Raw genomic sequence first — 25,854 nt, forward strand, 5'->3', positions numbered from 1 at the left:
AAACATTATTAGTATTGTTGTTTCTAAATGATTATGAACTTATTTTCTTTGCATTATTTGAGGTCTGAAAGTAATGCATTTTTTGTTATTTTGACCATTTCTCATTTTCAGAAAATAAATACAAAATGTTTTGCTTAGAAATTCGTAGACGTTGTTAGTAGTTTATAGAATAAAAAACAATTTACATTTTACTCAAAAAATAAACCTATAAAGAGAAAAATCAGAAAAACTGACAATTTTGCAGTGGTCTCTTAATTTTTGTCTGTGCTGTATGTCCAAAGCTGATTCCTTTCGATCCATTTCCACAGGTAGGTCATTTACCATTCATGATTATATAAACTGCAGCACTCCGCATGTAGTGTATTTGGCGACCTGGATTGTGTGCCAGCTCCAATATATTGGATTCACTATTCGCAAACTTAAAATCCATACATCAGAGTATGTGAATGGTGCAAAATGCGACCTCGAAACAAATTTTCACGGGGTATGTTATGACAGGACAGGGGCCCGTTAGGCCGGCCCTCACACTCGAGACCCTGTGTTGTCCATTATCTTGGAGGTAGGCTTGATGGTAGCCAGGTCCAAGCCCCCAGCGTGACCCTGACTCCTGTCCAGGCCCTGATCTTACTCCCCCCTCTCCCATACCATTGGGGCGTCCCAGAAAACACAAAGACAAAACCCCACAAAATGACATGGACAAGGGAGAACGTAAACTCATACCCACTGCACTCAAAACACATAGGAGACACAATATGTGTATCGAGGAACAATGAAAACGGGGAGGAAGTAACGCAGAACAGGGAAACGCTCACACCACTCAGAAGAGCAACATGGATCACCATTACCAGGATAACCACCAGAACTCGGATAGATGGAGCTTATGCTGAAGCTATCATCTGCACATACAGTAAGAAAGACATGCTATAAATAGGGAGGAGGCAGCTGCACATGGCAATTAGCAACCAGAGCTCCTAGTTCCTGCTCACCAGTCTGCAGGGATTAACCCCTGCAGAGCTGAATATCAGTGAACCTGAACAAGGCGACGCCTGACTGACTGAACAATACAGAAGCCTCAGCTGTTTGTCAGGCTCTGTGGTGTGAACAGAATCCGACAACACTGTGCACACAGGTGTGTGCAGACCCAAACATTGCATGACACAAATGTTCTTTATCCGGTGTTTCCAGACATTTTTTAGAAATACATGGTCGTGATACAAAAAATATGCAAGTTTATGGTATTGATAAAATTAATGGACTGAATCGTGGGGGTGATTGGGTAACACAATTAAGTGCACATGAGATCCACTGGATTTCTCATATGGAAAGTAGATTTCCCTCAGGTTTATATGATAAATCTGATTTCTTCTATTATTATTAGCAGCTGGTGAATCTTACATATACAGCTGTGTGATTAAGCTCTAATACCTGAGGGATAACAATATATCCCATAGTGGCTCTAATTGTAGGATTTATGTTATATACAGTAAAATATGCTTTTATTATATATCACCATTGGTTATATGTATATACCCCAATACTCATTATGCAGTGTGATATTTATATACACCAATATTCATTATGCCGTGTGATATGTATAGATGTAGGAGCCTGGGGTCGAGGAGTTAACCTGTCTCTTCGTCGGTGATGCACATCCTCTGCGTCGTCACGGAGTGGCCTGGCCAGGTTCCGTGACCCCGAGGCATACAGGAAGGAGGGTGGAGGAGGAGGGAAGGCAGAACGGGACGGGTAGTCGGCAGTGGATGATGGGGGTGACTGTGAGGAAAGTCTTCAGATCGTGACGCCACCTGTGGTACGCGGCCAGGTAGGCGGCCGCTGCTTCAGGGTCTCTCACCGAGGCAGATGTTGGGTGCAGCCGGGATGGTATCACTCCCCACAGGCAGAGTGGTCCCTGGGAGGATGGCAGGGGCACGGTAGTTCCCAGGAGCGCTGGAGCGCAGGGCGACGGAAATCAGAGTCAGATTCAATAGGTGCGAGTTCCAGGTCTTTATTTACTGGTTCAAAGCCGCACCCTGGGTAGTGGGCTCTGCCGTGAAGCTCCGGTCAATCTCGGGCAGGTTACAGAAAGGTCCCGTATGGCAGTCTGTGGGCCCTTCCTCCGTGTGCGCTGTGTCAGTTCCTGTAGCATGAAGCACCTTGCGGACCCCCTTGGTTGTTTAAGTGTCCCAGCTCTGTCGCAGGTGAGACGGATCCTCGCTGTGGAGTCCGACTGGATCTAGACCACAAACCCTATTTATCACTATTCTTCAAGCTATGTGTGTAATGGTCAGGAAGACATGGAATCCTCCCGTCCTGAAGATTTGGTTGCCAACGTGAAGTTTTCAATGTGTTTCCCGTCTGTCTTATTCTGTGTTTCCATCATATTCCTGCCCCTTTCTTCCCTGGGGGATTATAGATTAGATCTCATCAGCAGAATAGTAAGGCACGAGACTCCAGCATCTCCATCTTCAGGGGTAATCCAGAGGTTAGGAATAGCTTAAGGTCACCTAGCGTGAGGGACAGTATAGGAGCACTTTGTCCCTCATTATCCTGCAGTCATATTCCGACAACAGTACAGATTATTTACTGTAGTACATTCCAGAGAACTGGTGCTAGGATTGGGAGATCCGAATTAACGAATATGTGACAGATGTCAAAATTGGCCAACAGATTAAAAATACATTTTTTCCTAATTTAATTTCTGATGTTATGGTTTAAAAAAATAAATTAACTTTCACTTTCATTAAAAAATAATAACATTGTGTTTATTTTTAGCAGATTACTGTATTGGGAGTTCAGATGGAAATCTAATATCTTCAGAATTTTTAACAGATGATGAAATTATCACACATGATACAGATAAAGAGCATGCTGTTGATATAGATAAACCTCCAGTCCTTCCTCAGAAAGCTTTATCATCTGATATTTTCAAACAATTCCAAAATTCCGATTTATCACAGAATTGTAAGCAAATAAAAGTTACAGAAGGGATATGGAACATGAAACGGCTCCTACAAGGGAGAAACCATTTTCATGTTCAAAATGTAAGAAATATTTTACCAGGAAATCAAATCTTGAAGAACATCAAAAAGTTCACACACACGAAAAGCCGTTTTCTTGCCCCGAATGTGAAAAATGTTTTGCTCGAAAATCAAGTCTTGTTGACCATCAAAAATGTCACACAGGGGAGAAGCCATTTTCATGTCAAGAATGTGGGAAATGTTTTATTCAGAGATCACATCTTGTTAAACATCAGAAAAATCACACAGGGGAGAAACCATTTTCATGTTCAGAATGTGGGAAATGTTTTATTCAGAGATCACATCTTGTTAGACATCAGAAATATCACACAGGGGAGAAGCCATTTTCATGTTTAGAGTGTGGGAAACGTTTTATTCAGAAATCAGATCTTGTTGAGCATCAAATAATTCACACAGGGGAGAAGCCATTTTCATGTTCAGAATGTGGGAAATGTTTTATTCAGAGATCATATCTTGTTAGACATCATAAAAAACACAGGGAAGAAGCCATTTTCATGTTCAGAGTGTGGGAAATGGTTTTTTTGGAAATCAGATCTTGTTGAGCATCAAAGAATTCACACAGGGGAGAAACCATTTTCATTTTCAGAATGTGTGAAATGTTTTATTCAGAAATCACATCTTGTTTCGCATCAGAAAAATCGCACAGGGAAGAAGCCATTTTCATGTTCAGAGTGTGGGAAATGTTTGAACTGGAAATCAGAATTTGTTGTGCATCAAAGATCTCACACAGGGGAGAAACCATTTCCATGTTCAGAATGTGGGAAATGTTTTATTCAGAAATCGGCTCTTGTTAGGCATGAAAGATCTCATAGAGGGGAGAAGCCATTTTCATGCCTGGAATGTGGCAAATGTTTTACTAGGAAATCAACTTTTGTTGATCATGGGAAAACTTCACACAGGGGATAAACCATTTTTCTGTTCTGAATATGGAAAATGTTATTCTCAGAAATCAGATCTTGTTAAACAGCTGAAGAAGCCACACAGGGAAGGAAACTTTTTCATGTTGTGAATATTTGAAATGTTTAACTGGTAAATCAAGTCTTGCCGACCATCAGAAAACCAACAGAGCGGAGCAGACATTCTTGATTTCAGAATTTGCCAAATGTTTTTTATCATTAATCAGGTCCTGTTGTCAGATGACTCACATGGGAGAAACAATCATGATGTACCGTAATTCAAAGGGTTTTTTTCCCAAAAATCATCTACAATTGCTCAAGTAAGAATTGGTGAGGGAAAGAACCATTTTCTTTCTTTTTAAACTTATCGTATTTTTCGGACCTAGGATTTGAAGGAAGAAAATAGGGAAAAAGATTGAAGCATGAAATATGGCCATGAGGCACTGCTATGGGGAGATCTGCTGCTGACACGGTTACATGGGTAATATCCACGAATCTCTAGCGGAATGTGTTTGATGACTTTTTCTTTAAATAGTGCTTATCATAAATCTGAGGCTGTCTTTTTTTATTTACTAAAGCAGTGGAGAGCCACAGATTAGTGAATTTTCTAAATACAATCCGGTACCAAAACTTTTGGAGGTGTCCCTAATGTTTCCCGAAAGGAACGTCCAGATTGTGAGATCCCACAACCCTCAGCGATCACTCTGACAGTGGAAGAGTGAGCTCTACGACCCCAGCTCTGCGGCATCCTTCTTAAGCAGTTCAGTAAAACCTTAAAAAAAGTATGTAACAGTGCTGGATTAGTTGAGAGAGGAATGTCTCGTGCTTAGAGCAGCTGCAAATATTTGTGAGACTTCGCTCTACACACTGCGATCCCACAAAATGTAAATTCAGGCTTGACTTTGCTAGTAAGTTTGGTATTTTGAGAGCCTTTAGAAATATTTGTTAAATGTTTTTATACTGAATTATATAATGTAGCGGGGTGGGGGTCCCCCAGGACGACAAAGAGGCAGTGACCCAAAACAGTCCGATCCAAACAGCTTTATTGTCCTCGCTGTACAGGTAAAGTCATCCGGAACACAGCCAGGTTACTCACAGTCCATACGATTCCCCGTCACACAGGCACTGCTTGGCGTAGGAGACGGTCTTACTATACACCGTTTTGCTATTCCCGGGGGTCCACAGACCTGTGTTATAGTTCCACACAGGCCTGAACTCTCCTCAGCTTCCTTCTCTGCAGCTTACAAAGCAACTCTGCCCCACCCAGGCCTTTACAAAGAGCTTTTAAATGAGAACCTTGGCCATGAGCCACCTGCATAACCCGACCTGGAGGTTAGTGGACTGACCACTATGTAGAGCTCTAATATGTTTCTGTACGCATTCTGGGAGATACGTACCGTCCGTCACATAAGAATGGCCCCACTATCTCACATACCCCCCCCTCCGTTCAAACCCGAGGGGATGAACGGACGCTCCTAAACAGGCCGCCCGAGACAGGGCATCGGCATTGCCCTGGGACGAACCGGCCCGATGTTCCACCATAAAACTGAAATTCTGAAAGGGACAGGAACCAGCGGGTGACCCGGGCATTCCGTTCCTTCACATTTTTCATCCAGACGAGGGGCGCGTGGTTTGTCACCAACCGAAACTGTTGCCCGAGCAAATAATAGCGCAGGGACTCCAAGGCCCATTTAATAGCCAAGCACTCCTACACTACGCTATAATTCTTCTCCGCCGGGGTAAGTTTCCGGCTCAAATAGGTAACCGGATGCTCGGTTCCGTTCACCTCTTGCGAGAGTACGGCACCCAGACCCACCTCGGAGGCATCCGTTTGTACAAGAAAGGTGTTACCGAAATCGGGGCTAATGAGGACCGGTTGTCCACACAAGGCAGTCTTCATTGACTGAAACGCTTCCTCAGCCTGAGGGGTCCAGCGTACCATGGTCGCCTTCATACCCTTCAACAGATCGGTCAAAGCCGCCGTTCTCCCGGCAAAGTCCGGTATAAACCGCCGGTAATACCCGACAATGCGGAGGAACGCTCTCACCTGTTTAGTGGACACTGGTCTGGGCCACTTTTGGATGGCCTCAATGTTATTTACTTGTGGTTTGATCACCCCACGGCCAATCACGTACCCCAAATACCGGGCTTCCTCCTGACCGATTGCACATTTCCTTGGGTTTGCTGTCAACCCTGCCGCCCGCAGGGAGTTAACGACGGCCTGGACCTGGGACAAGTGGGTCTGCAAATCGGTACTGAAGATGATGATGTCATCTAGATAGGTGGATGCGTACTTCTGATGGGGTTCCAACACTATGTCCATCAGTCTTTGGAAAGTAGCCGGGGCTCCATGTAAACCGAAAGGCAAAACAACATAGTGGTAGAGCCCCTCTGGTGTAATAAAGGCCATTTTTTCCTTGGCTGACTCTGTCAGCGGCACCTGCCAATAGCCTTTGGTAAGGTGAAGCGTCGTGAAATATTGAGCCTTTCCCAACCGTTCAATAAGTTCGTCCACCCGGGGCATAGGGTAAAGGTTGAACTTGGAAACCTCATTTAATCTCCTGAAATCATTGCAGAAACGTAGCGACCCGTCGGGTTTTAGAATCAGCACAATGGGACTAGCCCAGTCACTCTTTGATTCCTCGATCACCCCTAGGGTAAGCATCTGTTTCACCTCTGCTGCAATGGCTTGTCTCCGGGCCTCGGGCACCCGGTATGGTTTCATACGCACCTTTACCCGAGGCTCGGTGACAATGTCATGTTGGATAACCGAAGTACGGCCAGGTAACTCGGAAAACACATCCGAATTCTGCTGTACTAACTTCCGAACTTCACAACGCTGCGGTTTACTGAGCGTGGCGCCTAGGTGTACCCCCCTTCGGTTCCCAGTATGGGCGGCACTACAGGATCCCCACAGGGCCCCACGGGTCTTACTCCCGTAACTATACAGTCACGGTCTTTCCAGGCTTTAAGCAAGTTAACATGATACAATTGTTCCGGCTTCCTCCTCCCCGGCTGGTATATTCGGTAGTTCACCTCCCCCACCTTTTCCCGAACCTCATACGGCCCCTGCCATTTGGCCAACAGTTTACTCTCGGCAGTGGGCACCAAAACCAAGACCCGATCCACTACATTAAAAGATCTGACGGTGGCTCGTGTGTTATAAGTGCGCCTTTGTGCCCCTTGTGCCCTTGTTAAATGTTCTTTTACAATAGGCAAAACCGCTGCGATGTGGTCCTGCATTAGAGCCACATGTTCAATCACATTTTTATATGGGGTGGGCTCCTGTTCCCATGTTTCCTTGGCTACGTCCAGCAAGCCCCTAGGGTGTCTGCCATAAAGCAACTCGAATGGTGAAAAACCCGTGGATGCCTGCGGCACCTCTCGGAGCGCAAACATAAGATAGGGCAACAGCATGTCCCAGTCCCTCCCGTCCTTGGCAACCACTTTTTTAAGCATGGACTTAAGGGTTTTGTTGCACCGCTCGACCAGCCCATCGGTTTGCCGATGATACACCGATGTGCGCAGGTGCTTTATTTTCAACAGTTTACATCATTCTTTTGTCACGTTGGACATAAACGGAGTCCCGTGGTCAGTAAGGATCTCCTTTGGTAGCCCAAGACGACAAAACATGGCAAATAATTCCCGAGCAATAAGCTTAGCGGAGGTATGGCGCAGCGGAATGGCCTCTGGATAGCGTGTGGCGTAATCCACAACCACCAAAATGTGTTGGTGACCTTGTGCGGATTTTACCAGGGGCCCTACCAGATCTATTGCAATCCGTTCAAAAAGTTCCTCTATAATTGGAAGAGGCACCAATGGACTCCGGAAACTCGCAATGGGCGAGGTCAGCTGGCAGTCCGGGCAGGATTCACAGAATTTCCGTACATCTGCGTACACTCCCGGCCAAAAGAACCTCTGTAAAATACGCTCTTGTGTCTTGGTAACCCCTAAGTGCCCCCCCAGGGGGTTTGTGTGAGCTATGTTAAGCACTGCCTAACGGTGGGATTGGGGCACTACCAGTTGTTCTACTATCTCTTCCCTGATTTTGTCTATTCGGTAGAGTAAATCATTATAAACCGCCATGCGGGGAAAGACAACTTCTGCCCCTGGTTGTTGAGCCACCCCATTCACCTCTTTTACATTCCCCCATGCCTGGGAGAGGGTAGGATCCCTTAGCTATGCCATCCCGAAGACCTCCCGGAACATTTCCAGCTCCGGGGTCGCTACGGTCTCTTCACTTTCTCCTGCCAACACCTCTAGGGGACCCCTGTCAGGTCCACCCCCTGTCCCAAGGTCGGCGATCCCTACAGCAGGTGTCCCCGACTCAGGATCATCGGGTTCTGCCCCCAGACCCATTTTTGCCTGGGAAAAAGTACTATTTCTCTCCCACAGGTACCAAAACAACAGAAAATCCCTTCCCATCACTACCCCGTATGGTAGGGTTTTCACCACTCCTACCACATGCGTCACATCTCCGCACGGAGTGGAGAGGCATACCTCTGCTGTTGGATATTTGCGGAGCTCACCATGTATACACACAATCCCAACCTCCCTCTCCATGGACTCCGACCACGAAATCAGCGACCCATGAACGAGGGTCACGATACTGCCCGAGTCCAAAAGGGCCTCTGCCCAATGTCCATTTACATACACATGACAGAGAGGAGGTTCAAGAATAGGGCGTGCAGCATACACCGTATTAGCATACATAGACATTCGGTGTGTGTACAAACAATCCTCCAGCACTTCATAGCGGTGGCCCCACCAGTTTTTGTTACCATTCTTGGGGGGACTAGTCTTTTGCCACTCTCAGTGCGGGTTGCCCCCTCGGTATGGGCTTGGTTTTTGTTGTTCGCCAGCGCCGTACGTGTCTCTCGGCCAGGGTCCTGTGGCCGCCGAGCCTGACGCAGTGGGGCAGAGTCTCATATAAAGTCCTGTGTGGCGGTATATCGCTCAACTAGACTCACCACCTGATCCAGGTTACCCGGGTCTCCTTGCCCCACCCAACGTTGTATAGCGACTGGCAGAGTCCGCACCAACCGGTCAACCACCACCCTTTCCACCATCTGGGCTGGAGACAACACCTCCGGCTGTAACCACTTTTTAACCAGTTGTAGTAAGTCATATGCCTGAGACCTGGCTGGACAGGTCTCCACATAGGCCGATGAAAACACTCGCTGAGCCCTCACATAGGTATTGACCCCCAGACATGCAAGGATCTCACCTTTTAGTTTCTTGTAGTCCATGGCATCCTCCCGGCTGAGGTCAAAGTAGGCTTTCTGGGCGTCCCCTATCAGGAACGGAGCCACCACTTCCGCCCACTGGTCTGCCGGCAGTATTTCCTGCTCCGCTGTGCGCTCAAAAACCGTAAGGAAAACCTCCGGTCTTAGTTTCCGCAGGGCAGAGCGAACCCTGTCCTGGGGTACCCGTCGGTCTGAGGCAGTTGCTGCCGGTGTCTCCCGCAGGGCCGCGATCTGCTGCTGTAGCAATGCATTTGCCTCTTGTTGTCGCTGGGTCTCCTGATGCTGCCGCTGGGATTCCTGATGCTGCCGCTGGGATTCCTGGTGCTGCTGCTGGAACAGACCCAATTGCTCCTATTGCTTCTGCTGAGTTAGCACCAACTGCCGCAAAAGCTCCTCCATGTTGTCAGCGGGTTTATACTGTAGCGTAGCAGGCTTGATTATTGACATGCAGCGGTGGGGTATGCCTCAATTCTGTATGCCCGCATTTTCCACCATAATGTAGCGGGGTGGAGGGCCCCCAGGACGACAAAGAGGCAGTGACCCAAAACAGTCCGATCCAAACAGCTTTATTGTCCTCGCTGTACAGGTAAAGTCATCCGGAACACAGCCGGGTTACTCACAGTCCATACGATTCCCCGTCACACAGGCACTGCTTGGCGTAGGAGACGGTCTTACTATACCCCGTTTTGCTATTCCCGGGGGTCCACAGACCTGTGTTATACTTCCACCCAGGCCTGAACTCTCCTCAGCTTCCTGCTCTGCAGCTTACAAAGCAACTCTGCCCAACCCAGGCCTTTACAAAGAGCTTTTAAATGAGAACTGTGGCCATGAGCCACCTACATAACCCGGCCTGGAGGTTAGTGGACTGACCACTATGTAGGGCTCTAATATGTTTCTGTACGCATTCTGGGAGATACGTACCGTCCGTCACATATGAATGGCCCCACTATATCACAATATAGATAATTCACTAATCTCAGTTTGCCCACTGCTTTATTTACTAAAAAGCGCAGCCCCAGATTGGAGATAGGAACTCTGAAGTATATCACATTGTATATAATTGCATTTCAAAACTTGTTGTTTTGTTAATAAATGCTTGTAAAATGTATATTCTTCATGCCTGTCTTTCTCTATTGTTTAGATGTGTTGATTTTGACTCAGAATATCCTATAACGATGTTTTTTACCCCCCGTGAAAGCCATTCAAACACTGTACTTTACTGAGCACCGGGCATACCCAAACACACAGATGTTAGATCGAGTGGTTAGGATACAAAAAGCACCCCAACTCCGAACTCAAACACTGATTTTTTTTTTATAAAGTCTGTGTTCAGTACAAACTTTACCCGTTCGGGTTCACTCATCTCTGCCCACAAACCTTTATTATAGTGTAGAAGAGTCAAGAACTAAAAAGGGTCTATCCCTTGATGAAGAACAAGTAACATTTATGATACCTATGTTGAGTTTGGTAAATTTATTGGGAATTTGTCACTAAATGTTTACCACTTAATTAAAAATCAGAATAATATAAAGGGACTCTGATTCCAATGATGTGTGTTATTTACTGGGCTGCTTGCTGTAGTTTTGATAAAATCACTGTATTACCACTAGGGGATTATCACTAAAGAACTAGTAAACCTGCTGCCATGTACCCTCCATCTCCATAAGCTCTGTATAACCCCGCCTTCACCCCTGATTGGCAGCTTCCTGTCTATGCTCATTGTACACAGCTTGCTGCCAATCAGTGATGTGGGCGGGGTTATACATAGCAGTATTTCAAGAACTGATAGATCTTCAGCAGGTAAAACTAATTATTATAAAACACTTCAACAAGCAGCCAAGTAAGTGCCACATCACTGGAAATGGAGTCGATTGTGCTAAAATACTCTCACTTTGTCCCACAAATACAATGGATACATTTTCCTTATTCATGGACCTTCACACACTCATATGTAAATTAACCCTTAAATTTCACAATAAATAAGGATAATCCCACGACACAAAAACATTTGATACAGGATGTCAGGAACAGTGCTCTGCTGCCCCCAATTGTCAGGACATTTACGCAATTAATTGACCAAAAATTAATGGATGAGGCCATGTCTGTTTCCACTAGTAGGCCAATTATTGAAAAGCTCACAGTGAAGGTATAGTATATATACAATCGTTTCTATCTCTGGAATATATCTATACATCAGAACAGTCACTGCCAACTCCACAATAATGAATAGAACTACTACTAGCTACCACCACCAATAGCTCGACTGGACATACGTTACAGGTAGGTTTGTTCCTCTTAATCTATAAACCACATCCCAAAGCTATATGCTATTAAATGTTATATATTTATTCTGAAAAGTAGGCAGTGTTCATAAAAATGTACAACAGATATTACAAAGGAGAAAAAAAACAATAGAGCATATACAATTACATAAAATAAAAGGGAATAACAAAAGAAAATTATTGAATCTGGGTCACAGATATAGCTTCAGACTTCTGGAGGGAAGGACTCCAATGGAACATAGAACAATCCTACACAGCAATGTTCCTTTCATTGAACAAGGATTATAATTAGCATTACCATTCTATTAGCACAAGTTACACCCACATACTTCCTCTCTGGTGACTCATAACAGGGCTGGACTTACGATATCTTCGCCCCTGGAAGTCCCAGGCGGGAGATAATCTCGTCATCTTTCCTATCACAATTTTATCTGTTCATAGATAGGAGACATTGCATAGATATTTTCACCTATCTGACCAATATCCATTGGGCGGGACCCAGGCTGTCACTCAATGATTCGGATATATGATATGCATTCTCCACTTTATCACAAATTCGAAAATATGACTTTCCTATCTATTATATTGATGCAGTTCATAAAACCTCAATTCATATTTTCTTTAAGGGGAAACAAGGGATTTGAATTTCTCTGCTATTTTTCTGTTGAATTGCTGCTCTTATCTCTACCGGTCATAAATCTGTCCTTTTCTGTATTCTTGTGCATTCAAGCTGAGATTGGCGTCACATATGCTAGAGAATTCTCTTTAATTACCTGTTTCCAAAGGAGGGGGTCAGCTTCATAGGGGTCTTGTTGAGTCTTTATGGATTTTATAATTTTTATATGACACAGGACTACATATTGACATTGTTTCCAAAATGAAGCTTTTATCCCCTTACATGCCAAGGTCATTGTTTGAATACGTTCCTCTACTTGCTGCTTGAAGAGTGCAATAAAATCAGACATTTTACACTCCCATCTACAGAAAATAATCTAAATAAAAAAGAAAATGTTGCCCTAAAATCATTATGCAATGATTCAGATATACTAACTCTAATCAGCCGACAAGGGGCATGGAATAGTCATCCAAAACAGGAATGACTGTTACAGTCCCCGAAGGACAGTAGGTGTCTGGGAGTGGACCCACTGGGCCGTACACCGGACTCCCCTAGAGGAGCTAACCTGTAAGGAACCCCTATACGGGGACTGTCAGGCGCAGCCCCAGAGGGCCTAAATGAATGACTGACAGGACCAGTGGAGGTGGGCTCTTACGGGCTGGATAAGTCTCTCAATATCTGGTGCTGATGTGTACAGATATGGCAGCACAAAGGTTGTAACTCTGACTTGTTGGCACAGAGGTCATAGCTCAGACGTGGTAGCACGGAGGTGGTAGCTCAGACGTGGCAGGCATGGAGGTGGTAGCTCAGACGTGGCAGGCACGGAAGTGGTAGCACAGATGTGGCAGCAAGGAGATGGCAGTAGTAAGCAGGCTCTAGGAAGAGACACGGGTTAGAAACAGAACTGGAACTAGGACACAGCAAGCTGAACTAGACACAGTAGCATATTGGGACCTGAAAACTAGCAACATACTAACAAATAGGCAATGTTGCTCAGGCGCCTCCCCAAAGGAGAGGCAGATTTAAATTCCTTTAGGGTAATGGGTGACCTCAGGTATCACTTTTAGGTAATGAGATGCCGGCCCTTTAAGAAAGGGTGCGTTACCGCGCGCGCTCCCTATGGGCACTCACAGAAGGGCTGCGCATGGCCTGGAACCAGGAAGAGGCTGCGGCAGACCTCGGGCCAGGAAAGAAGCGCATGGAGTCGCTGCACAGGTGAGGAGAGCAGTGATTCTGCTGGGGCCTGGGAGTGGGGTTATGTGGGTGCTGCTCTGGGCCCAGGACTGGGCACTACAGTGACTATATAAGGAAGCTCAGAATATTCTCTCCAACCCCATACACTAAGGAATTACAACTATGGATCCTTTTTCTACATTTAAAGTGGGTACGGAAAGCATTCAGACTCCTTTAAATTTTTCATTCTTTGTTTCATTGCAGCCATTTGGTAAATTCAAAAAAGTTCATTTTTTCTCATAAATGTACACTCATGCAGAGTGTACATTAATGACAAAAAATGGACTTTTTTTCTTGACAGAAAAAAACCAGAAATATAAACATTTTTGGAGATTTTTTAAACAAGAAAAACAAATATCACATGGTCATAAGTATTCAGACCCTTTGTTCAGACACTCATATATTTAAGTCACATGCTGTCGATTTCCTTGTGATCCTCCTTGAGATGGTTCTACAACAAAACACATGAAGGTCTCCCAGACTATGATAAATAAGATTCTCTGGTCTGATGAAATGAAGAGAACATATTGGTGATAATGCTAAACAGTATGTGTGGAGAAAACCAGGTACTGCTCCTCACCTGCCCAATACAATCCCAACAGTGAAACATGGTGGTGTTGAAATTGAAGGAAAAATGAACGTGGCCAAGTATAGAGATATTCTGGAAGAAAACCTCTTCCAGAGTGCTCTGGACCTCAGACTTGGCCGAAGGTTCACCTTCCAACAAGACAATGACCCTAAGCACACAGCTAAAATAACAAAGGAGTGGCTTCAGAACAACTCTGTGACCATTCTTGAAGAAAAAAACAAAAAGCCAGCTGTGAGGTAAATCCGGAGATATGACGATAAATCATGACATTCAAGTCATGTCAGGAAGCCCTCTCCTGGTGTCACTACCCCCTTCCCTTCACACAACTGGTTTAGCAACAAATCCATGGCCATGTCCTGTGATATGGAAATTAGGTGGCTTTAGGACAATGGACACAGGATGACTCCCTGCCGTCACCCTGTAGTAGGAGCTGCTAGCTAGTTAGCAAGGCTATGGAAATAGCCAGACAGAACGACTCCAGTAAAAAATGGTTCATATCTCGCAAGCCATATCTCCGATAAATATGGCAACCATAACAATGGTGTCTCCGCATGTGGACGATGCTGGCACACCCTTTTTATGGAAGTAGGACATTGGGAAACACACCAAACGTGATATCAGCCATATGGGAACTCGTAGACAGGTCATGAGTCCCCTCGTTCTGCAGCTAAATTCATAACTGTCACAATGAGAGCATTGGCGTCCGTCTACGACGCTCCCAGGCACAGTTATGGCCAAAATCCCCTTTTCTGGATAATTCTGATCCATGCAGGGGGAGTGGCAGTGCTTCCCCGTGAGGTCACTAAGGTAGGAGGAGACCTGGATTTGCCCAGGTTGATAACCCTGCTTCGGCCATTTTCCAAGGTTCTTCTGCTCGGGGGCCTGGTTGGGAAAGACCTGGAGAGGGAGTTCCTGGAAACCTGGTCTACAGCGCCCCCCTGTGGCCAGACACACAAGGTAACTGATGTAATTGTATACCTGTTTGTAACCCATGCTTTGATTGTAACTGTACTCTGACATAACTGTATATTCTGTAGATTCCCTATTGTATATATTGTAGTTTCTAGTGTGCTTTAGGCGATTAAATTATATAATTAATCTTGGGCTGTTCTGTTATCTCGATCTTGAATCCCACGTCTGTGTGTTCGGCTAATAGTTACCGTAAATCGGTTGGTGGCAGCGAGTTGTGCCAAGGATTATTGTGGGGAGGCCAGTGAGATTCGGGGAGAGTTTATATATTCCGCCCGCGGAGGTCGGGGGAATATATACCCTTCTCTCGCCGGGGGCCCTTCAATAATCGGCATAAGTAGTATAGCGGCCTCCTTGCTTATGGTCGGGCAATTCCATAATTGGCCTGACTATAAGAGGGGCGCTAGAGAGCGCGTCACGTGCTCTGTCTGTCGGTCGGGAGGTATAAAGGAGGGGGACGCCCCCTTGCTACCCCCGATTGTGACGTACTGGTAGCCAGCGCGGGGGATTTCTGAGTGACCCCCCGGTGGTTTGTGACATACCGGAAGGACTGACTTGGCTGTCCATCACGTGGACACTGGGGATCATCCCCCGATCCGGCGTTCAGCATATCGGGTCTCCCTGGAGGTGCAGCAACACATGCGCCAGGAGATTGACGAGATGCTGAAGCTGGGGGTGATCCAGGCATCCAACAGCGCTTGGGCCTCGCCTGTAGTCCTCGTCCCTAAGAAGGACCGAACCACTCGGTTCTGCGTGGACTACAGGGGGCTCAATGCGGTCACGGTCGCCGATGCGTACCCAATGCCACGCATCGATGACCTGCTCGATCAGTTGGCCGGGGCTCAGTACCTGACCATCATGGACCTGAGCCGGGGATATTGGCAGATCCCCCTGACTCGCAAGGCCAGGGAACGCTCTGCCTTTATTACCCCATTTGGACTGTACGAGTCCACGGTGATGCCATTCGGGATGAGGAATGCCCCTGCCACTTTCCAGCGGATGGTCAACACCCTGCTCAAGGGACTTGAAGGGTACGCGGCCGCGTACCTGGATGACATTGCCGTCTTCAGTCCCACCTGGGAGGACCACCTAGAGCATCTAGCACAGGTGCTCAGGCGGATCCACCGGGCAGGTTTGACCATCAAGCCGGGAAAGTGTCAGCTGGCCATGAGCGAGGTCCAGTACCTCGGTCACCGGGTAGGTGGGGGAACGCTGAAGCCCGAGCCTGAGAAAGTGGAGGCCATCGCATCCTGGCCCACCCCCAGGACCAAGAAGCAGGTGATGTCCTTCTTGGGGACCGCTGGGTACTATAGGAGGTTTGTTCCATGCTATAGTAGCCTGGCAAAGCCCTTGACGGACCTCACCAAGAAGAAGCTGCCCTCTGCAGTCGATTGGACAATGGACTGCGAGACAGCCTTCCGGGCCCTAAAGGACGCCCTGTCCAGCCCGCCCGTGCTACAGGCAGCCGACTTCACGCGGCCGTTTGTAGTACAGACCGACGCCAGTGACTTCGGCCTCGGTGCGGTGCTCAGCCAGGTGGACTCTGCGAGCCAAGAGCACCCAGTCTTGTACCTGAGCAGGAAGCTGTTACCAAGGGAAGTTGCCTATTCCACGATGGAGAAGGAGTGCCTGGCCATAGTGTGGGCCCTGCAGCGTCTGCAACCCTATCTATACGGGCGCCACTTCATCGTGGAGACGGACCACAATCCCCTCAGCTGGTTGCACACCGTCTCTGGGACGAATGGGCGATTGTTGCGATGGAGCCTTGCGCTCCAGCAATACAACTTCACCATTCGCCACAAAAGGGGCCGTGACCACGGTAACGCAGACGGGCTGTCCCGACAAGGAGAGGTCGCGGACGGGCGCACGGGGGAACACCGGAGTGTGCTGCCCCCTAGCGCCCTCAAAAGGGGGGAGGTGTGAGGTAAATCCGGAGATATGACGATAAATCATGACATTCAAGTCATGTCAGGAAGCCCTCTCCTGGTGTCACTACCCCCTTCCCTTCACACAACTGGTTTAGCAACAAATCCATGGCCATGTCCTGTGATATGGAAATTAGGTGGCTTTAGGACAATGGACACAGGATGACTCCCTGCCGTCACCCTGTAGTAGGAGCTGCTAGCTAGTTAGCAAGGCTATGGAAATAGCCAGACAGAACGACTCCAGTAAAAAATGGTTCATATCTCGCAAGCCATATCTCCGATAAATATGGCAACCATAACAATGGTGTCTCCGCATGTGGACGATGCTGGCACACCCTTTTTATGGAAGTAGGACATTGGGAAACACACCAAACGTGATATCAGCCATATGGGAACTCGTAGACAGGTCATGAGTCCCCTCGTTCTGCAGCTAAATTCATAACTGTCACAATGAGAGCATTGGCGTCCGTCTACGACGCTCCCAGGCACAGTTATGGCCAAAATCCCCTTTTCTGGATAATTCTGATCCATGCAGGGGGAGTGGCAGTGCTTCCCCGTGAGGTCACTAAGGTAGGAGGAGACCTGGATTTGCCCAGGTTGATAACCCTGCTTCGGCCATTTTCCAAGGTTCTTCTGCTCGGGGGCCTGGTTGGGAAAGACCTGGAGAGGGAGTTCCTGGAAACCTGGTCTACAGCGCCCCCCTGTGGCCAGACACACAAGGTAACTGATGTAATTGTATACCTGTTTGTAACCCATGCTTTGATTGTAACTGTACTCTGACATAACTGTATATTCTGTAGATTCCCTATTGTATATATTGTAGTTTCTAGTGTGCTTTAGGCGATTAAATTATATAATTAATCTTGGGCTGTTCTGTTATCTCGATCTTGAATCCCACGTCTGTGTGTTCGGCTAATAGTTACCGTAAATCGGTTGGTGGCAGCGAGTTGTGCCAAGGATTATTGTGGGGAGGCCAGTGAGATTCGGGGAGAGTTTATATATTCCGCCCGCGGAGGTCGGGGGAATATATACCCTTCTCTCGCCGGGGGCCCTTCAATAATCGGCATAAGTAGTATAGCGGCCTCCTTGCTTATGGTCGGGCAATTCCATAATTGGCCTGACTATAAGAGGGGCGCTAGAGAGCGCGTCACGTGCTCTGTCTGTCGGTCGGGAGGTATAAAGGAGGGGGACGCCCCCTTGCTACCCCCGATTGTGACGTACTGGTAGCCAGCGCGGGGGATTTCTGAGTGACCCCCCGGTGGTTTGTGACACCAGCACTAAATGTGCACTTCAGCACCAAAAATTCCAAACTGTACTTATTATAAAAATTTTGAGATTTTTGGCAAAAAATTGCAATTTCTTGAGCTACCCTACCACGTCACGGCAAATCTCATTTTTTGCCAAAAATCTCAAAATTTTTATAATAAGTACAGTTTGGAATTTTTAGTGCTGAAGTGCACATTTAGTGCTGGCTTTTTGTTTTTTCTTCATTGAATTGGTCGGTGGCTGACCCCCACCTTGCTATGCACCCCAATTTGGGATGTATTCCACCTGTCTAGATTTTGGTGGTTGGTGACTGTTCACATTCAGTCATCAGGCCCTGTCCACAGGCTATTTACTTCATGCAGCATTTGCTTGGACCTGTCCCGCCCACAGCCATGACTCAGTCATGGGTACAGGATTGAAATAGTCCAGGTGAGTACTGCTAAGAGCAGTTCTACTATTCATATGTGAGGCCGTATGGCACATTTTATAAAAATATTTTAGTGTAGGACTGCCCCAGATGAGATTTCCCGTGACGTGGCGGGGTAGCTCAAGAAATTGCAATTTTTTGCCAAAAATGTCAAAATTTTTATAATAAGTACAGTTTGGAATTTTTAGTGCTGAAGTGCACATTTAGTGCTGGCTTTTTGTTTTTTTCTGTGACCATTCTTGACCGGCCCAGACAGAGCCCTGACCTAAACCCAATTGAGCATCTCTGGAGAGACCTGAAAATGGCATCCACCAACGTTCACCATCCAACCTGACGGAACTGGAGAGGATCAGCAAGGAAGAATGGCAGAGGATAAACAAATCCAGGATCCCAAGAAGACTCATGGCTTTACTACCTTAAAAGGGAGAGCGCTTTTACGCAATACTGAGCAAAGGGTTCTGAATACTTATGACTATGTGGTATTTCAGTTTTGTTTTTTGTTTGTTTTTTTTTAATTTGCAAAAATGTTTACATTTCTGGGTTTTTTTTCTGTTAAGATGGGGGATGGGGAGCAGAGTGTACATTAATGAGAAAAAAAATCAGCTTTCTTGAATTTACCAAATGGCTGCAATGAAACGAAGAGTGAAAAATTTAAATGGGTCTGAATACTTTCCATTGTAAAACTAAATATACTCTCCTCATAATAAAAGCTTCTGAGAAAGGAATCTTAAAGAGAACCAACCAGCAGGACTTTGCTGTATGAAGTAAAGGCAGTGCCATACCTGCACTAGGATGCTTTCCAAGACAAGGGGAATTCCAGCTCACCCAGCGGAGATTATCGAGGACGATGCACGGAAGGAAAGCCACTCCTAGATCCAATCACAAAAACAGATCCAGCCCCCAGTCCAGTAGGTAGAATAAAACTTCACTCTTTATTGAATTTCCATTAAATAGCCATTAGTATGGCTTGGTGCGTACCATACACAAGACGCGTTTCAGACGTCGCAGCGTCCTTGATCACATAGCACCACTGAGTGCACACGATTAACAAAGACAAGAACCGGAACTGACATAAGACAATTACATGTGGATCAGTTGTTTAACATAATTAAATTACATATTATCTCACCTGGCAGTGGCCTGAAGGGAAAAAAAGGGTTTAATAAATGTTGTTTAATTCATTCTTAAGGTTCAGTCCAAATGGAACTCTAGTATTAAGAATAAAAGTCCATTTTGCTTCTCTAATGTGGAGTGTTTTATTTAATCCCCACCTCTCTTGGAAACAGACACCTTCTCAATAGCATTTACCGCTAAGGCATCTAGTTTGCCGTCGTGCACATTGGTGAAATCCCGAGACGCCCCCGAGCGGCTCCTGCTACTAACATTATTAGCGTCGTACGCGTGTTCAGAGATTCTTCTCCTAAGCGCACGATTCGTGCTCCCCACATCCCGAAGTCGCAAGAAGTGCAGGTAATAGCATAAATTACACCACACGACCCACAATTAAGAAAGGAATCAATATTATAAACCTTAGGAGTAGCACAGGAGCTACATTGGTTTCCATTACTCATGAATTTACATAAACCGCGCAGCTTTTTGCCGCACCTGTATGAACCTACTGTAGAAGCCAATTATCGTGACTTCCAGCCCCCACAGCAATGCACCGGCTGGTATGGTCACTCGGAGACACAATACATCCAATGGTGCCATTTTTTTTTTTTAAACAAATTTAACTCCTTCTTGCAAAACGTTTTGGAGATTTCATCCATATTGAGAATAGGTAGATGTTTTTTAACAATATTGACAATGGAATAATAATCAATGCTGTATTTCGTAGAAAATACAACTGCACGATTACATCCATCTGTTCTGGAGGGTTATTCAGTAACAGTTGGTCCCTGGTAATATCTGACATTTTATCTTTAGCCTCCAGAGCCACCTTTCTTGAATAGCCTCTATTGGCAAACCTGTTCTCAATGATCCTGCATTCATAGGGATATGCCGTTTCAGTGGTAAAGCATCTATTGGCCCTGACGAACTCCCTAGTGGGAATGTTGTTGATGACATGCCTGGGATGGCGACTCCCCGCATGAAGAAGGGAGTTACCCGCGATTATTTTCCGGAAGATTCTGCAGTCAACTTTATTGGTGGAAGCATCTGAAGAAAAATAAATGTCCAAAAAAGGAATAAAACTCATAATAAACTCATCTGGAAGAACAGGAATTGTGAGCACTTTGGGAATGTCACAGAATGGATTGATAAAGGTGTAACTAGATTGTCTCCATTATTAGAGGAATGTGATATGTGCATTGTGTAATGTTCAGCAAAGATTTGGGTAACAGAAGAATGACTTTCACTATCTGCAATTATTATTTTACTTGATAAAGGATAAAAATAAATGTTATTCACTGATAAAGGAGAGAATAGATCAATAGAAAACTAATCAATAGATGTAAGGGGAAGGGAAATTCAGAGTTGTCACAATTTTATGGCTCATTGTTGGATATTTGGCTGACAACATCCACTTGTTACACGCCTGTCCCGTGTCTGGGATCTGCCCCTTCCCCCGCTCTGCTAAACTTTCCTGTGCTCCATGTTGGGCTTTGTAAGTAGCCGGACACTCTCCATGTGCTGAGCTTAACTGGCCTATATAAGGCTACCAAGATACACCCCTGTGTCCTGGTATTAGGACTATTAGTGTGTGCACAGCGACCTGTCTGCAGTCTCCAGAGCATCTCCAGACTATCTGTGGCCTCCAGCACCTCAGCTACCAATCTGCCTGTGGCTTCCAGTATGTCTGCACCTGTCTGAGGTCTCCAGGACGTCTGCGGCTTCCAATACCTCAGTTACCTGTCTGCCTGTGGGTGTCAGTACCTCTGCAGCCTGTCTGCAGTCTTCAGGACTTCTGCTGTATGCCTGTGACTGGTAGTGCCTCTGCTACTCGTCCCAGGTTTTCCAGGATATCTGCTACATGTCCGTCCACGGCTTTCACCCTCCTGTCTCCCTACAGCCTCCATTACCTCACTGTCACCCCCTGACAGAATCCAAGACCATGGTTCTCAATGGCGCACTTACAAAGTCTTTTGGGGGAGTCCCTTTGAGGGGGTCCTGTCACACCCTTGTCCTTGGTCTGGGCTCTTCTCCCTACACCCCGGTCCACTAAACTCTCTTGTGCTTCACACTGGGTTTTGCTAGTATCCAGCGTGCTCCATGTATGGAGCTTCCGAGGCCTATATAAAGCCTACCACACACAGCTCCGCTCCGTACACACGCGGCTCCGCTCCGTACACCTCGTACACACACGGCTCCGCTCCTTACGCCTCGTACACACACGGCTCTGCTCCGTACACCTCGCACACGCACGGCTCCGCTCCGTACACCTCGTACACGCACGGCTCCGCTCCTTACGCCTCGTACACACACGGCTCCGCTCCGTACACCTCGCACACACACGGCTCCGCTCCGTACACCTCGTACACGCACGGCTCCGCTCCTTACGCCTCGTACACACACGGCTCCGCTCCGTACACCTCGCACACACACGGCTCCGCTCCGTACACCTAGTACACACGCGGCTCCGCTCCTTACGCCTCGTACACACGCGGCTCTGCTCCGTACACCTCGCACACACACGGCTCCGCTCCGTACACCTCGTACACGCGCGGCTCCGCTCCTTACACCTCGTACACACGCGGCTCCGCTCCGTACACCTAGTACACACACGGCTCCGCTCCTTACGCCTCGTACACACACGGCTCCGCTCCGTACACCTCGTACACACACGGCTCCGCTCCTTACGCCTCGTACACACGCGGCTCTGCTCCGTACACCTCGCACACACACGGCTCCGCTCCGTACACCTCGCACACACACGGCTCCGCTCCTTACACCTCGTACACACGCGGCTCCGCTCCGTACACCTAGTACACACACGGCTCCGCTCCTTACGCCTCGTACACACGCGGCTCTGCTCCGTACACCTCGCACACACACGGCTCCGCTCCGTACACCTCGTACACGCACGGCTCCGCTCCGTACACCTCGTACACACACGGCTCCGCTCCGTACACCTCGTACACACACGGCTCCGCTCCGTACACCTCGCACACACACGGCTCCGCTCCGTACACCTTGTACACACACAGCTCTGCTACATCCACACTGTAAACCCCTCCTGACCCCACACATAAACCTCCCCTCATCCAGCACCATGACACCCAGCACAGCAGAGTCCTGCATACACTGAGGAGCTGATCATGTGACCCTGACTCCTCCCCTCCATGTGACATCATCACAGGTCCTGGAAGCACAGAGCAGCCACATGTATACTGTGCGGCTGTTACTCTAGATACGGGGTTGGGAAACACCAAGTAGGAAGGTAAGGGAAACCCTGTTTTTAGGGAAAGGGAAGCTGGTGACCCCTGACCAAACCTACTGCTGGTCCCTAGGTCCCTCCCTACTATAGATGGGTTCCTCACCTCTGCGCTGAGCCGGATACCTGACCCTAGCTATAACTACTGCTCAGTCCTAAATAGAGAACGGGTGGGATGAAATCTTCATCAACCCCACTAATGACACAAGGAGGACACAGGAAAATGCATGAACTACTTATCTACAGGGGACACAGGTAGAAGATACCAGCGACAATACCACAGAGGAGTACAAGCCTCCTGCTTGCAACCAAGGCTTGAATGAACTAAAAAAATATCACCAGCATCAGTCCAAGGAAGTATTTAAGCACCCAGACAATGCTGATGATCAGGTGTAATACGAGCTCCTGCTGGGTCCAAAAGGGGGAAAGATAAATCCAGCAGGAAATTAATACTGACAGCAGGAACAATGGAAAGTCAGGGAGCATTCTACTCAGCCAGACACTGTGACCTTCTATAGCCAGAAACCACATGACTGTCACACATGACAGCGGCTCTGCAGGTGGAGGTGTGTGGAAATTGCCCATTATTGGTCACAGGCAGCATTAACCCCTTCAGCGCTGAGACTTTCTTGGTGTTTTTCTCTCGCTGATTTCTATGAATCATGAAGCTTTTGTTCCTTTGTCTCTGATAGATTCACTCGACCCAACTATGAGAGGCCAGAAGTGAGGAAACCCGTCTGCCTTCGGTCCTCGGCCCCTTTCTGCCTTCAGTCCTCGGCCCCTTTCTGCCCTCGGTCCTCGGCCCCTTTCTGCCCTCGGTCCTCGGCCCCATTCTGCCCTCGGTCCTCGGCCCCTTTCTGCCCTCAGTCCTCGGCCCCTTTCTGCCCTCGGTCCTCGGCCCCTTTCTGCCCTCGGTCCTCGGCCCCTTTCTGCCCTCGGTCCTCGACCCCTTTCTGCCCTCGGTCCTCGGCCCCTTTCTGCCCTCGGTCCTCGGCCCCTTTCTGCCCTCGGTCCTCGGCCCCTTTCTGCCCCCACACAGTATAATGTTCCCCCAGAATGTTCTCTTTTATATGTTTCCCCTTATTATCTCCAGTAATTGTATTATTACAGCGGATTCTCTATGATGTTACATCGTCATCTTCTCCCCATTCAGGTCCCTACAATATCGGATCCTCTCAGTGGAGATCTTCTATATAAGAGAATTCTCCTGATTGCCCCGTGAAGGATGGATATGGACAGGGACAAGATGGCGGAGAGGATATTACACCTCACCCTAGAGATCCTCTTCCGGCTTACTGGAGAGGTGAGAGATTCTGATGACGTCACATTACATCATTCTTATCTATGGGAATAACAGATGGACAGAACTGGAGAGGTGAGGACTCTGGAAATGTCTGGAGTGAGATTTATTACTGTGTCTCTCCATAACCAGGATTACACAGTAGTGAAGAAGACCTCTAGTGAGCGCTGTCAGGCCCCTGTGTCTGAGGGATGGGGAAGACCCCTGAGCCCAATCACGGGGCCTCCACCTCACCCCCCGATACATGAGGACATCAATGACCAGAAGATCCTAGAACTCACCTACAAGATGATTGAGCTGCTGACTGGAGAGGTGACACTGCTGGGAATGCTGGGACATTATACAGTAACGCTATGAAGGGATCGGGGGTGACGGTATCATTGTATGTGTCAGGTTCCTATAAGGTGTCAGGACGTCACCGTCTATTTCTCCATGGAGGAGTGGGAGTATTTAGAAGAACACAAAGATCTGTACAAGGACGTCATGATGGAGGTTCCCCAGCCCCTCACATCACCAGGTAATAGACAGGACTAAATACACATGGCCTATAATTATCTGTATGTAATGAATGAATTCAGTCCCTGTATGTGTCTCCTCCAGATCTATCCAGTAAGAGGACAACACCAGAGAGATGTCCCCGTCCTCTTCTCCCACAGGACTGTAAACAAGAAGACCCCGATGTTCCTCAGGATCATCAGGTAGATGGAGAGAAGGGGCCATGAAATCCCCCTATGATGTGTAGACGTCTGTGAAGGTCTTGTGCTCAGTCTTGTTTTATCCTCCAGTATTATATGTGTTATATTTGTGTAATGAGAGCGGTGGAGATGGCAGGATTAGGAGAGATAAGAGCTTTGGTTCCTTTTAGTTCTCGTTCACACTACTGTATTTTCAGTGCTGTCCATAAAATAACACAACGTCTCGCCCTCAGACCATTGTTATTGGATGTGGCGGTGCAGATGGGGATTTTCTTTCTCACTGACAGAATCTGCGTGTGAGAATAATCCCAGCATCCTCTAGTGCCTTCCGTAAATCGGAGGAGACTCGTCCATTCAGGTCTGTGTCTGCACAAACCATCAGGTTCCCACCAGCTCCACCATACAGCAGACATTGTGTTACGGGTACATTGCAGTTCTGTAATGGAGGAAGCTGTAAATGGTCTTGTAAATTATTAATAGCGGCTGTAAATACCGGATTGTATATGGATGACAAATAAGAAAAGACTTGTCCTAGTTTTCTGGATGAAGCTGTGATGATTCTTTATCCGGTCGTGTGATCCCGGCATTAGAGGCCGTTACATCCCGGGAAGAGAGGATTTATCTAGAGAGTGTAAAATCTTTCCCTTCCCTGAATATTTCTGCCTCCGGTCACATCCCGTCTGCCGGTATAACGGGCTCCGCACCACAAAACTTACATCCAACTCATCAATTCTGTTGGGTTTTTCTAAGTCACTTTTTTTGTCTTCCCTTTATTTTTTTGTTTCAAAATGGTGCAAGAAAAACTATTAAAAAAAAATTGATTTTATTGGGTGTTTATGTGATGCCAACACAAAGTAGCAAACATTTGTGAAGTATAAAGAAAATTATACATGAATTTCTAAATATGTTAAGAAATTTAACTCTGAAAATTGTGATGTGCATTAGTATTCAGCCCCCTGAGTGAATACTTTGCAGGACAAACCTTTCACTACAATTGATG

The 25,854-nt window shown here is 47.0% G+C and overlaps 1 pseudogene; it reads left to right on the forward strand.

Moving 5' to 3' along the window:
* Window positions 1-271: 271 nt before the first annotated feature.
* LOC142258792 (uncharacterized) lies at window positions 272-20,648 on the forward strand (annotated as a pseudogene).
* The last annotated feature ends 5,206 nt before the right edge of the window (window positions 20,649-25,854 follow it).

Source organism: Anomaloglossus baeobatrachus (genome assembly GCF_048569485.1).
Source record: "Anomaloglossus baeobatrachus isolate aAnoBae1 chromosome 5 unlocalized genomic scaffold, aAnoBae1.hap1 SUPER_5_unloc_11, whole genome shotgun sequence".
In the NCBI taxonomy this organism is placed as follows: domain Eukaryota; kingdom Metazoa; phylum Chordata; class Amphibia; order Anura; family Aromobatidae; genus Anomaloglossus; species Anomaloglossus baeobatrachus.